Below are 12,057 nucleotides of genomic sequence, written 5' to 3' on the forward strand. Positions count from 1 at the left end.
CTGAAGAAGCATGAGTTGAATTACCCCATACACGACCTGGAGATGGCAGCAGTAATCTTTGCACTCAAGATGTGGAGGCACTACCTCTACGGGGTAAAATGTGAGATCTTTACAGATCATAAGAGCCTGCAGTACATCCTGAGTCAAAGAGATTTGAACTTGAGACAGAGGAGATGGGTGGAGCTGCTGAGTGACTATGATTGCAAGATTCAGTATCATCCGGGTAAGGCGAATGTCGTGGCAGACGCCCTAAGCCGGAAGTCACTAGGCAGTTTATCCCACATATCGGCAGAGAGGAGGCCAGTGGTGAAGGAGTTCTACAAGCTTATTGAGGAAGGTCTACAGATGGAGTTGTCTGGTACAGGTGCCTTGGTGGCCCAGATGAGAGTAGCACCCGTGTTTCTGGAGCAGGTGGCTCAGAAACAGCATGAGGACCCGGAGTTAGTGAAGATTGCCAGGACTGTTCAGTCAGGCAATGGTAGTGAGTTCAGATTCGACAGTAAGGGGATCCTCCGCTATGGGAGTCGATTATGTGTACCAGATGACATAGGGCTAAAAGGAGACATTATGAGAGAGGCTCATAATGCAAGATACAGCATTCACCCCGGAGCCACCAAGATGTATCAAGATCTAAAGAAGGTTTATTGGTGGCCAGCTATGAAGAAAGAAGTGGCACAGTTTGTGTCAGCCTGCGAAGTGTGTCAGAGGGTGAAGCTGGAACATCAGAAGCCGGCTGGAATGCTTAACCCGCTACCTATTCCAGAGTGGAAATGGGAGAATATAGCTATGGACTTCGTAGTGGGGTTACCGGCGGCGTCCAACAGAGTGGACTCCATATGGGTGATCGTGGACAGACTCACCAAATCTGCTCACTTCATTCCTGTCAGGAGTGGCTACTCTGTGGACAAGTTAGCGCAGATGTATGTGGATGAGATCGTCAGACTGCATGGGGTTCCTGTTTCGATAGTGTCAGATAGAGGGCCCCAGTTCACCTCCAGGTTTTGGCGGAGTCTGCAGAACGCCATGGGTACCAGGTTGGATTTCAGTACTGCCTTCCACCCCCAGACTGATGGACAGTCAGAAAGGACCATCCAGACTATCGAGGATATGCTCAGAATGTGTGTGCTGGACTTTGGCAGTTCTTGGAGGCAGCATCTACCTTTGGTGGAGTTTGCCTACAATAACAGCCATCATGCTAGCATCGGGATGGCTCCATATGAAGCTTTGTACGGAAGGAAGTGCAGATCACCTGTTTGCTGGGAGGAAGTTGGAGAAAAGGCCTTAGCAGGGCCTGAGCTAGTAGAGATCACCAGCAGGGTGGTACCCATAATCAGAGAAAGAATCAAGACTGCTCAGAGCAGACAGAAAAGCTATGCAGACATCCGCAGACGGCAGTTAGAGTTTCAGGAGGGGGATCTGGTATTGCTCAAGGTGTCTCCAATGAAGGGAGTGGTTCGCTTCGGGAAGAAAGGTAAACTAGCCCCACGATACATCGGACCCTTCGAAATCTTGCAAAAGATTGGGAATGTGTCGTACAAGCTGGATTTACCTGCTTCAATGGAAAGAATCCATCCGGTTTTCCATGTTTCCATGTTGAGGAAGTTTGTGTCAGATCCGAGCAAGGTTCTTAGTGAGCCTGATGTGGAGGTCCAAGAGGATCTCACCTATGTTGAACAGCCAGTACGGATCATAGACACCCAGATCAGAAAGCTAAGAAACAAGGAAATCCCGATGGTGAAAGTCCTGTGGAACCACCACAACTTAGAAGAATGCACTTGGGAGACACGGGAGTCTATGCTCCAGCAGTACCCTCATCTCTTTTAAGGTTGGATCTCTTTGTGTTTACGTGCTATGTATGTATGTTATGTTTTATGCCATGCTATGTATGCTAGTTGAGGTACATTCGGGGACGAATGTTCTTAAGGGGGGGGAATGTAATACCCGGCTAGACTCTGGTATCGGAATTCCTACCGTCCGGTGGAATCTCGGATGTCGGAAGCCTCTAGTAGGGTAGAAACATGTTTTCATAAAATGTTTTAAGGTATTTCATGGTTTAAGTATGAAAATTAAATGAGTTTTTGCATGAAAAGTCTTTGGAGGAAAACCCAGGTTCGGCCGCCGAAAGTCAAGTTCGGCCGCCGAACATGCATGCGTTTTGGAGGCACGTTAGGCCCCCGAAAGCATGAGTGAGGGAAGTTCAGGTTCGGCCGCCGAAAGTCAAGTTCGGCCGCCGAACATGGCATGCATGCGGAGGCAAGTTCGGCCCCCGAACGTGGCCTGGCCAGCCACTATAAAAGGGTCACTTAGCCGAAATGGGCGAGCTTTCTCCCATTTTCGGCCACAGCTAGCTTCCGACCTCCCTCTCCCCAGATCTAGTGTTCTTCCTTCAAATCCCCACCATTTTCTTGAGGTTTAAGCTTGCATTGAAGGTTTTGAACTTTTGAAACAAGTTTTGGAGCTTTGGGAACTCAGGAGCTCATTTTCGTGGATCTCCAAGTTTAGGTCGTCTCCCTCTCGATCTTCAAGAGGTAAGAGCCGATCTTAAGCTCCTTATGTGTTTTAAGTAAGTTTTAAGTTGTTTTATGGGGTAGAAATGCATGTTAGGCTTTAAGTTGAGTTTATGGGTTTTGATGATGATTTGAACAATGTATGTTGTTTTTGTGTGTTTGAAGTGTTGTAGTTGGGGTATATGATAGTTTGAGACCCCTAGGTGTGATGTATGGTGTGTATGCATGTTTTAGAACAAGTTTATGCATGATTGGTGAGTTTGGAGGCAAAGATGCATAAGGGAGCCGAGTTTCTGCCCTTTGGCAGAAACCAGGTTCGGCAGCCGAAGGCACTTTCGGCCGCCGAACATGGCTGGGGAGGCAGGCCTTTCGGCTGCCGAAGTTGCCCCCGAAAAGAGACTTTCGTCTCTGTCTGGGACTTTCGGCCGCCGAAGGTGCCGCCGAACATGCATGAGTTTCGCCTCTGTCTGGGAGTTTCGGCCGCCGAAGGTGCCACCGAACCTGCCTGACTTTCGGCTCTGGAGGGACTTTCGGCCGCCGAAGGTGCCGCCGAAAGTGCCCTGTCCAGCCATTTCTTGCATGTTTTATGTGATGATTTCATGATGTTTTAGGGGGTTTTTGGGGAGTATATTAGAGTTATGTTTATGTATGTTTGGTCCCTCATTGGAGTCCACCTGTGTAGGTTCGGACCCGAGGAACCGAGGACCCTAGCAGTGAGCCAGCTGCTACAGAGTTTATCAGAGCTAGCCAGAGGTGAGTGGAATAAACTTTAAGTTTTAAAATAAACGAAATATGAATTTTGAGCATGATCCATGCATCATGAATGCCATGAGATATAGTAGGTTGCTTGCATTAGTATTCACGAATATGTTGCATTGCATTTATGATGTTGATGTGGATTGGTCATTGGATGATCCTTTAGTCCTCATATGATATGATGATGTTATGGCATGATATGGTATGGAAGTCCAGGTTGTACCCATCCTACGTCCCTGGCACGATGTAAGAGGAAGTCCAGGTTGTACCCATTCTACGTCCCTGGCACAGTTGGACTGTATGATACGTTATGTTAAGGGAAAGACCGGTTGTACCCATTCTACGTCCCGGCACAGTTGGACTATGTAGAGGACTATAGGTGACAATACCATCCGAGATGTGATTTGTTGTGATGTGTTGCATTACATAATGGCATGAGATTTTAAATATATGTTTTCACTATTCTGCTCACTGGGCTTTGTAGCTCACCCCTCTCCCCTAACCCCAGATGTGCAGGTACAGGGTAGACCAGAAGGTTAGCCAGAGTTTTGAAGTATGTGTATGTAATAGTTAGATGGTGGACATGACAATTGTATTATGATGTAATGTAAAAGATTACAGTATGTTATGTAATGAGGTATATTGAGGTTATAGATGTGCTTGACCCTATGAGTATTGTTATCCCTTTTGATACATGATCTGTAGAAATGTTTTATAATGTTTATGAAAGCCAACTCATCTCATGTTGTATCGCCCGTTGGGGCATTGATGAGATCCCACAGAGGGATCATGACTATGATCAGGACTATGTACATGTATGTTCAGGTTGAGTTGGATGCATGAAAGAAAAGTTTAAAATTTTTATGCATGTTGTTGATCATGTATGGGATTATACAGGTTTACAGGTTGTATGTCAGGCTTGCTACGGGTCCCGGCGGCCTTAAGCCGATCTGGATCCTAGCGCCGGTAACGGTCCGATTTTCGGGTCGTTACAGGACCGCTACCGGCGCTAGGACCCAGGTCGGCTTAAGGCCGCCGGGACCCGTAGCAAGCCTGACATGCAACCTGAAAACCTGTTTAATCCCATACATGATCAACAACAAACATAAAAAATTTAAAACTTTTCTTTCACTCATATGCCAAACTCAACCTGTGCATGCACTGAACATACTCATAATCATAAACATGACCCCTCAGTGGGATCTCCTCAATGCCCCAATGGGCAAAACATCATATGTTGAGTTGGTTGCATAATCATCATAAAATATTTAAGATCATGTATTAAAAGGGATACCTCATACATAAAGTCAAGCACAATCTCTAATCCTCAATATCATTACATGACTGAAACTGTACTTTTACATAACATTAATACATTTATCATGTCCACACTATCTATTACATACACATGACTTCATTACTCTTACGGATCTCCTGGTCTACCCTGTACCTGCAATCCTGGGGAAAATGGGAGAGGGGTGAGCTACTAGAGCCCAGTGAGCAGAATAATAAAAACATTTAAATCATATGGATCATGGAATGCATCACATCACAGCTAATCACATCAAGGATGAACTTGTCACCAATAGCCCTCTACATAGTCCAACTGTGCCAGAACGTAGAATGGGTCCTGGTCTTTCCCTTACATAACATAGCATAACATAACAGTCCAACTGTGCCAGAACGTAGAATGGGTCCTGGTCTTTCCCTTACATGGTGCCAGCAAACGTAGAATGGGTCCCACTGGTCTTACATTCGTACTGTACATATCACATCATCATATCATAGATCGAGGGCTTTGGATCATCCAACGTTCATCCACATCAATCAACAATAAAGTATGCAATGCAACATATTCGTGAATTCTAATGCAAACAACCTAGTACATCTTATGGCATTCATGATGCGTGAAGCATGCTAAAAAGTCCATTATTTGCTTTAAAACATAATGAGTTATTCCACTCACCTCTGGGTAGCTCTGACCAGACACTGGAGCAGCTGACTCACTGCTGGGGTCCTCGGTTCCTCGAGTCCGAACCTACACAGGTGGACTCAAATGAGGGACCAAACAAACATGAACATAACTCTAAACTACTCCCCAAAAACCCCCTAAAACATCATAAAATAATCCTAGAAAAACATGCAAGAGAGGGCTGGACAGGGCACTTTCGGCGGCAGGTTCGGCAGCCGAAAGTCCCTCCAGAGCCGAAAGTCAGGCAGGTTCGGCGGCCGAAACTCCCAGACAGAGGCGAAACTCATGCATGTTCGGCGGCACTTTCGGCGGCCGAAACTCCCATACAGAGACGAAAGTCTCCTTTCGGGGGCAAGCTTCGGCAGCCGAAGGCTGCCTCCACAAGCATGTTTGGCGGCCGAAAGTTCCTTCGGCTGCCGAACCTGGTTTCTCCCTTAGTGGCAGAAACTCAGCTCTCCTATGCACATTGCCTCCAAAACTACCCAAATCATGCACAACCTATTCTACAACATTCCCAAACATACACAAACAAGCATACAAGTTCCTAGGGGCATCAAACCAATAAAAACCCCAACTACAACACATCAAGCAACTCACATTATTCATAAACACATATAAAACCCATAAACCTAATCATGAGCTAAACATGCATTCTACCCCATAGATCTACTTAAAACTTGCTTAAAACATGAAATGAGCTTAAGATCGGCTCTTACCTCGTGGAGATCGAGAGAGAGACGTCCTAAACTCGGAAATGGGAGGGGTTGAGTTCCTTTGAACCTCAAAGCTCCAAAACTTTGCTCAAAGCTTGAAAATCTTCAAAATAAAGTAAAAACTCATGAAAATCGAGTGGGATTGGAAGGAAAGAACTCAAGATCGGTGAGGGACGGCGGAGAGCTCACCTTGGCCAAAAATGGGGAAAAAGCTCGCCCGTTTTCGGCTAAGGGACCCTTTTATAGTGGCAAGCCAGGCCACGTTCGGGGGCCAAACGTGCCTCCGCATGCATGCCATGTTCGGCGGCTGAACTTGAGGTTCGGCGGCCGAACCTGGACTTTCCTCACTTATGCTTTCGGGGGCCTAAAGGCGCTCCCGAAGGCACGCATATTCGGCGGCCGAACCTGAGTTTTCCTCCAAGGGTGTTTTTATGCAAAAACTCATTTCCATTTTACTTAAAATCATCAAAACATTAAAACAATTCATGAAAACATGGTTTTTACCCTTTCTAGAGGTCTCCGACATCCGAGATTCCACCAAACGGTAGGAATTCTGATACCGGAGTCTAGCCGGGTATTATAGAGTTCGAAATTGAATTGATGCCTGGAACTAGACCGATCTCTATCCCTCCCTACAGGATGGCACCAGCAGAATTAAAGGAATTGAAAGAGCAGTTGCAAGAGTTGGTAGATAAGGGCTTCATCCGACCGAGTACCTCGCCTTGGGGTCCTCCAGTGCTGTTTGTGAGGAAGAAGGATGTATCCCTCAGACTTTGTATCGACTACAGGCAGTTGAACAAGGTCACTACCAAGAATAAGTACCCGTTGCCTAGGATCGACGATCTATTCGACCAGTTAGCAGGAGCAGGTTATTTCTCCAAGATAGATCTGAGATCCGGGTACCACCAGTTGAGGATAAGAGAAGAGGATGTGCCGAAGACGGCATTCAGAACCAGATATGGGCATTATGAGTTCCTTGTAATGCCGTTCGGGTTGACCAATGCCCGTGTAGCATTCATGGATCTCATGAACAGAGTGTTTAGCCAGTATCTGGATCACTTTGTTATTGTCTTCATAGATGATATCTTAGTGTATTCTAGGAATACAGAAGAGCATGCCCATCATCTGAGGTTGGTTTTGCAGACCTTGAGAGAACATGGCTTGTATGCCAAGTTCTCCAAGTGTGAGTTCTGGCTGAGGAGCATCTCTTTCTTGGGGCATGTGGTGTCAGAAAATGGAATCGAGGTAGACCCCAAGAAAGTGGAAGCCGTAGCTAACTGGCCTAGACCCACTACAGTGACAGAAATCAAGAGCTTCTTGGGTTTGGCAGGTTACTACAGGAGGTTCGTTCAGGACTTCTCTAAAATTGTAGCTCCCATGACCAGATTGACTAAGAAGAACCAGAGGTTTGTGTGGACCGACCAGTGTGAAGAGAGCTTTGAAGAGCTAAAGAAGAGGTTGACTTCAGCACTGGTGTTAGCTCTGCCATCTAGTAATGAAGACTTCTCAGTGTATTGTGATGCGTCCCGTGTGGGACTGGGTTGTGTGCTGATGCAGAATGAAAGGGTGATTGCTTATGCTTCTAGACAGCTGAAGAAACATGAGTTGAATTACCCTACACATGACCTAGAAATGGCAGCTGTAATCTTTGCACTCAAGATGTGGAGGCACTACCTTTATGGGGTAAAATGTGAGATCTTCACAGATCATAAGAGCCTGCAGTACATCTTGAGTCAGAGAGAGTTGAATCTGAGGCAGAGAAGATGGGTAGAACTGCTTAGTGACTATGATTGCAAGATTCAGTACCATCCGGGTAAGGCGAATGTTGTGGCAGATGCCTTAAGCCGAAAATCACTTGGCAGTTTGTTCCACATTTCAGCAGAGAGGAGGCCAGTAGTGAGGTAGTTCTTCGAGCTCATTAATGAAGGTCTACAGTTGGAGTTGTCTGGTACAGGAGCTTTGATAGCTCAGATGAGAGTAACACCCGTGTTTCTGGAGCAGGTGCCTCAGAAACAGCACGAGGACCCAGAGTTAGTAAAGATTGCCAGGACTGTTCGGTCAGGCAAGAATGAAAAGTTCAAATTTGACAGCAAGGGGATCCTCCGCTATGGGAATAGACTGTGTGTACCAGATGATATAGGTCTGAAGGGAGACATTATGAGAGAGGCTCATAATGCCAGATACAGCGTTCACCCCGGGGCCACCAAGATATATCAAGATCTGAAGAGAGTGTATTGGTGGCCAGCTATGAAAAGAGAAGTGGCACAGTTTGTGTCAGCCAGCGAAATATGTCAGAGGGTGAAGCTGGAACATCAGAAGTCGGCTGGAATGCTTAACCCACTACCTATTCCAGAGTGGAAATGGGAGAATATAGCTATGGACTTCGTGGTGGGGCTACCGGCGGCGTCCAACAGATTAGACTCCATATGGGTGATTGTGGACAGACTGACCAAATCTGCTCACTTCATCCCTGTCAGGAGTGGCTATTCTATGGACAAGTTGGCGCAGGTGTATGTTGATGAGGTTGTCAGGTTGCATGGGGTTCCTGTTTCAATAGTGTCTGATAGAGGGCCCCAGTTCACCTCCAGGTTTTGGCAGAGTCTGCAGAACGCTATGGGTACCAGGTTGGATTTCAGCACTGCTTTCCATCCACAGACTGACGGACAGTCAGAGAGGACCATCCAGACTATAGAAGATATGCTCAAAATGTGTGTGATGGATTTTGCCGGTTCTTGGAGGCAGCATCTACCTTTGGTGGAGTTTGCCTACAATAACAGCCATCATGCTAGCATAGGGATGGCCCCATATGAAGCTTTGTATGGAAGGAAGTGCAGGTCGCCTGTCTGTTGGAAAGAAGTTGGAGAAAAGGCCTTAGCAGGGCCTGAGTTAGTGGAGATCACCAGCAGAGTGGTGCCCATAATCAGAGAAAGGATCAAGACTGCCGCGAGCAGACAGAAGAGCTATGCAGACATCCGCAGAAGGCAGGTAGAGTTTCAGGAGGGGGATTTGGTATTGCTCAAGGTGTCTCCAATGAAAGGGGTGATTCGGTTTGGAAATAAAGGTAAGCTAGCTCCACGGTACATCGGACCCTTTGAAGTCTTGCAAAAGATTGGGAGTGTATCGTACAAGCTGGACTTGCCTGCTTCAATGGAGAGAATCCATCCGGTTTTCCATGTTTCTATGTTAAGGAAGTTCGTGTCAGATCCGGGCAAGGTTCTCAGTGAGCCTGATGTGGAGATCCAAGAAGATCTCACATATGTTGAGCAGCCAGTACGGATCCTAGACATCCAGATCAGAAAGTTGAGAAACAAGAAAATCCCGATGGTGAAAGTCCTTTGGAATCACCACAACATCGAGGAGTGTACCTGGGAGACACGGGAGTCCATGCTCCAGCAATATCCTCATCTCTTCTAAGGTGTGTATTATGTGTTTTATGTGCATGTTCATGTTTTATGCTTTGCAAGTGTTGTTTGGTGAACATTCGGGGACGAATGTTCTTAAGGGGGGAAGAATGTAATACCCGGCTAGACTCCGGTATCGAAATTCCTACCGTCCGGTGGAATCTCGGATGTCGGAGACCTCTAGAAGGGTAAAATCATGTTTTTATAAAATGTTTTAATGTATTTTATGGTTTTAAGCAAGAAAGAAATTAAGTTTTGAATGAAAATAACCTTGGGAGGAAAACTCAGGTTCGGCCGCCGAACCTCAAGTTCGGCTGCCGAACATGCGTGCGCTTCGGGAGCGCTTTAGGCTCCCGAAGGCATAAGTGAGGGAAGCCCAGGTTCGGCCGCCGAACCTTAAGTTCGGCCGCCGAACATAGCATGCATGCGGAGGCACGTTAGGCCCCCGAAAGTGGCCTGGCCAGCCACCTATAAAGGGGTCTCTTGTCCGAAACGGGCGAGGTTTTCTCCCCATTTTCCGCCAAGGTGAGCTCTCCGCCGTCCCTTGTTGATTTTGAGCTTCTTCCTTCAAGTTTTCATGATTTCTTATGGATTTTAACTTGGTTTTTGAAGATTTCGAGCTTAGATCGAAGTTGTGAAGCTTGGAGACCTCAGAAACCCATCTTCCCCAAATCTCCAAGTTAGGACACACTCTCTCTCGATCTTCAAGAGGTAAGAGTCGATCTTGACCTCATTATATCTTTAAACAAGTTTTAAGTTGATTCATGGGGTAGAAATGCATGTATAGGTCTATGTTGAGTTATTGTGCAATGTGGGTTGTTTGTGTACGTTTGATGTGTTGTAGTTGGGGTTTAGGATAGTTTGAAGCCCCTAGGAGCTTATGTATGAATGTATGTAGGTTGTGAAGTGTTTATGCATGTTTTGGTTGAGTTGTGAAGTTTAGGAGGCATTTGTGCATGTTGGAGGCTGAGTTTCTGCCCTTTGGGAAGAACTTAGGTTCGGCAGCCGAAGGGACTTTCGGCCGCCGAACCTGCCTGTGGAGGCCAGCCTTTGGCTGCCGAACCCTGCCCCCGAAAGTGGACTTTCGGCTCTGGAGGGAAGTTTCGGCCGCCGAAGGTGCCGCCGAACATGCATGAGTTTCGTCTCTGGAGGGAACCTTTGGCTGCCGAAAGTGCCGCCGAAGGTGCATGACTTTCGGCTCTGGAGGGACTTTCGGCTGCTGAACCTGCCGCCGAAAGTGCCCTGTTCAGCCTTCCTTTGCATGTTTTCTATGATTGGTTTAAGGTGTTTTAGGGGGTTTTTGGGGAGTATTTTAGAGTCATGTTCTTGAGTGTTTGGTCCCTCATTTGAGTCCACCTGTATAGGTTCGGACCCGAGGAACCGAGGACCCCAGCAGTGAGCTAGCAGCTTTAAAGTCAGCCAGAGGTGAGTAGAATAAACCTTTATGTTTTAATTTAATGAAAGTTTTGGCATAACTCATGCATCACGAATGCCATGTGATATTCTAGGTTGTTGCATTAGAAATTTACGAATATGTTGCATTGCATATTATGTTGTTGATGTGGATGAATGTTGAATGATCCATTAGTCCTCGTATGATATGGTATGATATGATGATGATATGGTATGGAAGTCCAGGAAGACCCATTCTACGTCCCTGGCACTATTGGATATGTAGAGGACTATTGGTGACAAGTTCATCCTTAATGTGATTTGGTTGTGATGTGATACATTCCATTATAGCATATGTTTGCTGTTGAGACATTAGTTTTGTATTATTGAAGGTGTTGGTTTTCTATTGTTGCTAAAACTATATCCATTTTGCTGTTGAAACTATTAAAGCTATGAAGTTGTTGATCACTTTGGTGTTGATGCTACAATAATTTGCCTTTTGTAAATCTAAAATATTTTGTCTTCATACTGTTGAAGCTGTTAAAGTTATTGATAATGTGCCATTTGTAATTTTTTTTTAAACAAATTCACATATTTATACTATTTTAATGTTTAAGTTTACAATTTATTCATTATCTGATAAGTTTCTCAATAATGAACAATCACTACAAAATTCAATCACTGAGTATTGAAAAAAATAATATAATTCATTAACATTCAGGTTCTCACAAAAACACATTTTCACAGCAAACCACCTGAGTACATTTCCACAGAGTTCTTCGTATCATCACTACACACCTAATATATCTGTAAACAACACATTCCCATCAACACTAATTTTGCATTATTAAGGCAAATATAAATTGTCTTTTTCTTATAATTTCTCAACAAACTAAACAAAATTAGCAATATTAATCTAAATACAATTACAAATATACCAGCAGACCATTTACAAATATATTTCATAGCACCATTAGACAACTTAGCATATGATTGTAATTTCTTCTTATGTGTGATTTCCTCTTCATAAAGTTGTAATGTACTCTTCAATTTGTTATTCAACTCAATCATTTTCCTTAATTCACACAAAATCTCAGCTTCCCGTACATTCTGCTTCTTGTAATCTCAACACCATTATTAGCAATGTAACTTGATAGCTTCTATAATTTTCACCATCAATTCATCGAAAGAAATTGCACTTTTCAGATTGGCCAAATCGACCATACCCATAAAATATTCTACCTTGATTTTCATATGTCATAGTTGTCTTCACCGACGTTGGAAGTTTACATCGAAACCAAATAATGTTTTCACTC

The sequence above is a fragment of the Manihot esculenta genome, chromosome 18 (genome assembly GCF_001659605.2).
Source record: "Manihot esculenta cultivar AM560-2 chromosome 18, M.esculenta_v8, whole genome shotgun sequence".
Lineage (NCBI taxonomy): Eukaryota > Viridiplantae > Streptophyta > Magnoliopsida > Malpighiales > Euphorbiaceae > Manihot > Manihot esculenta.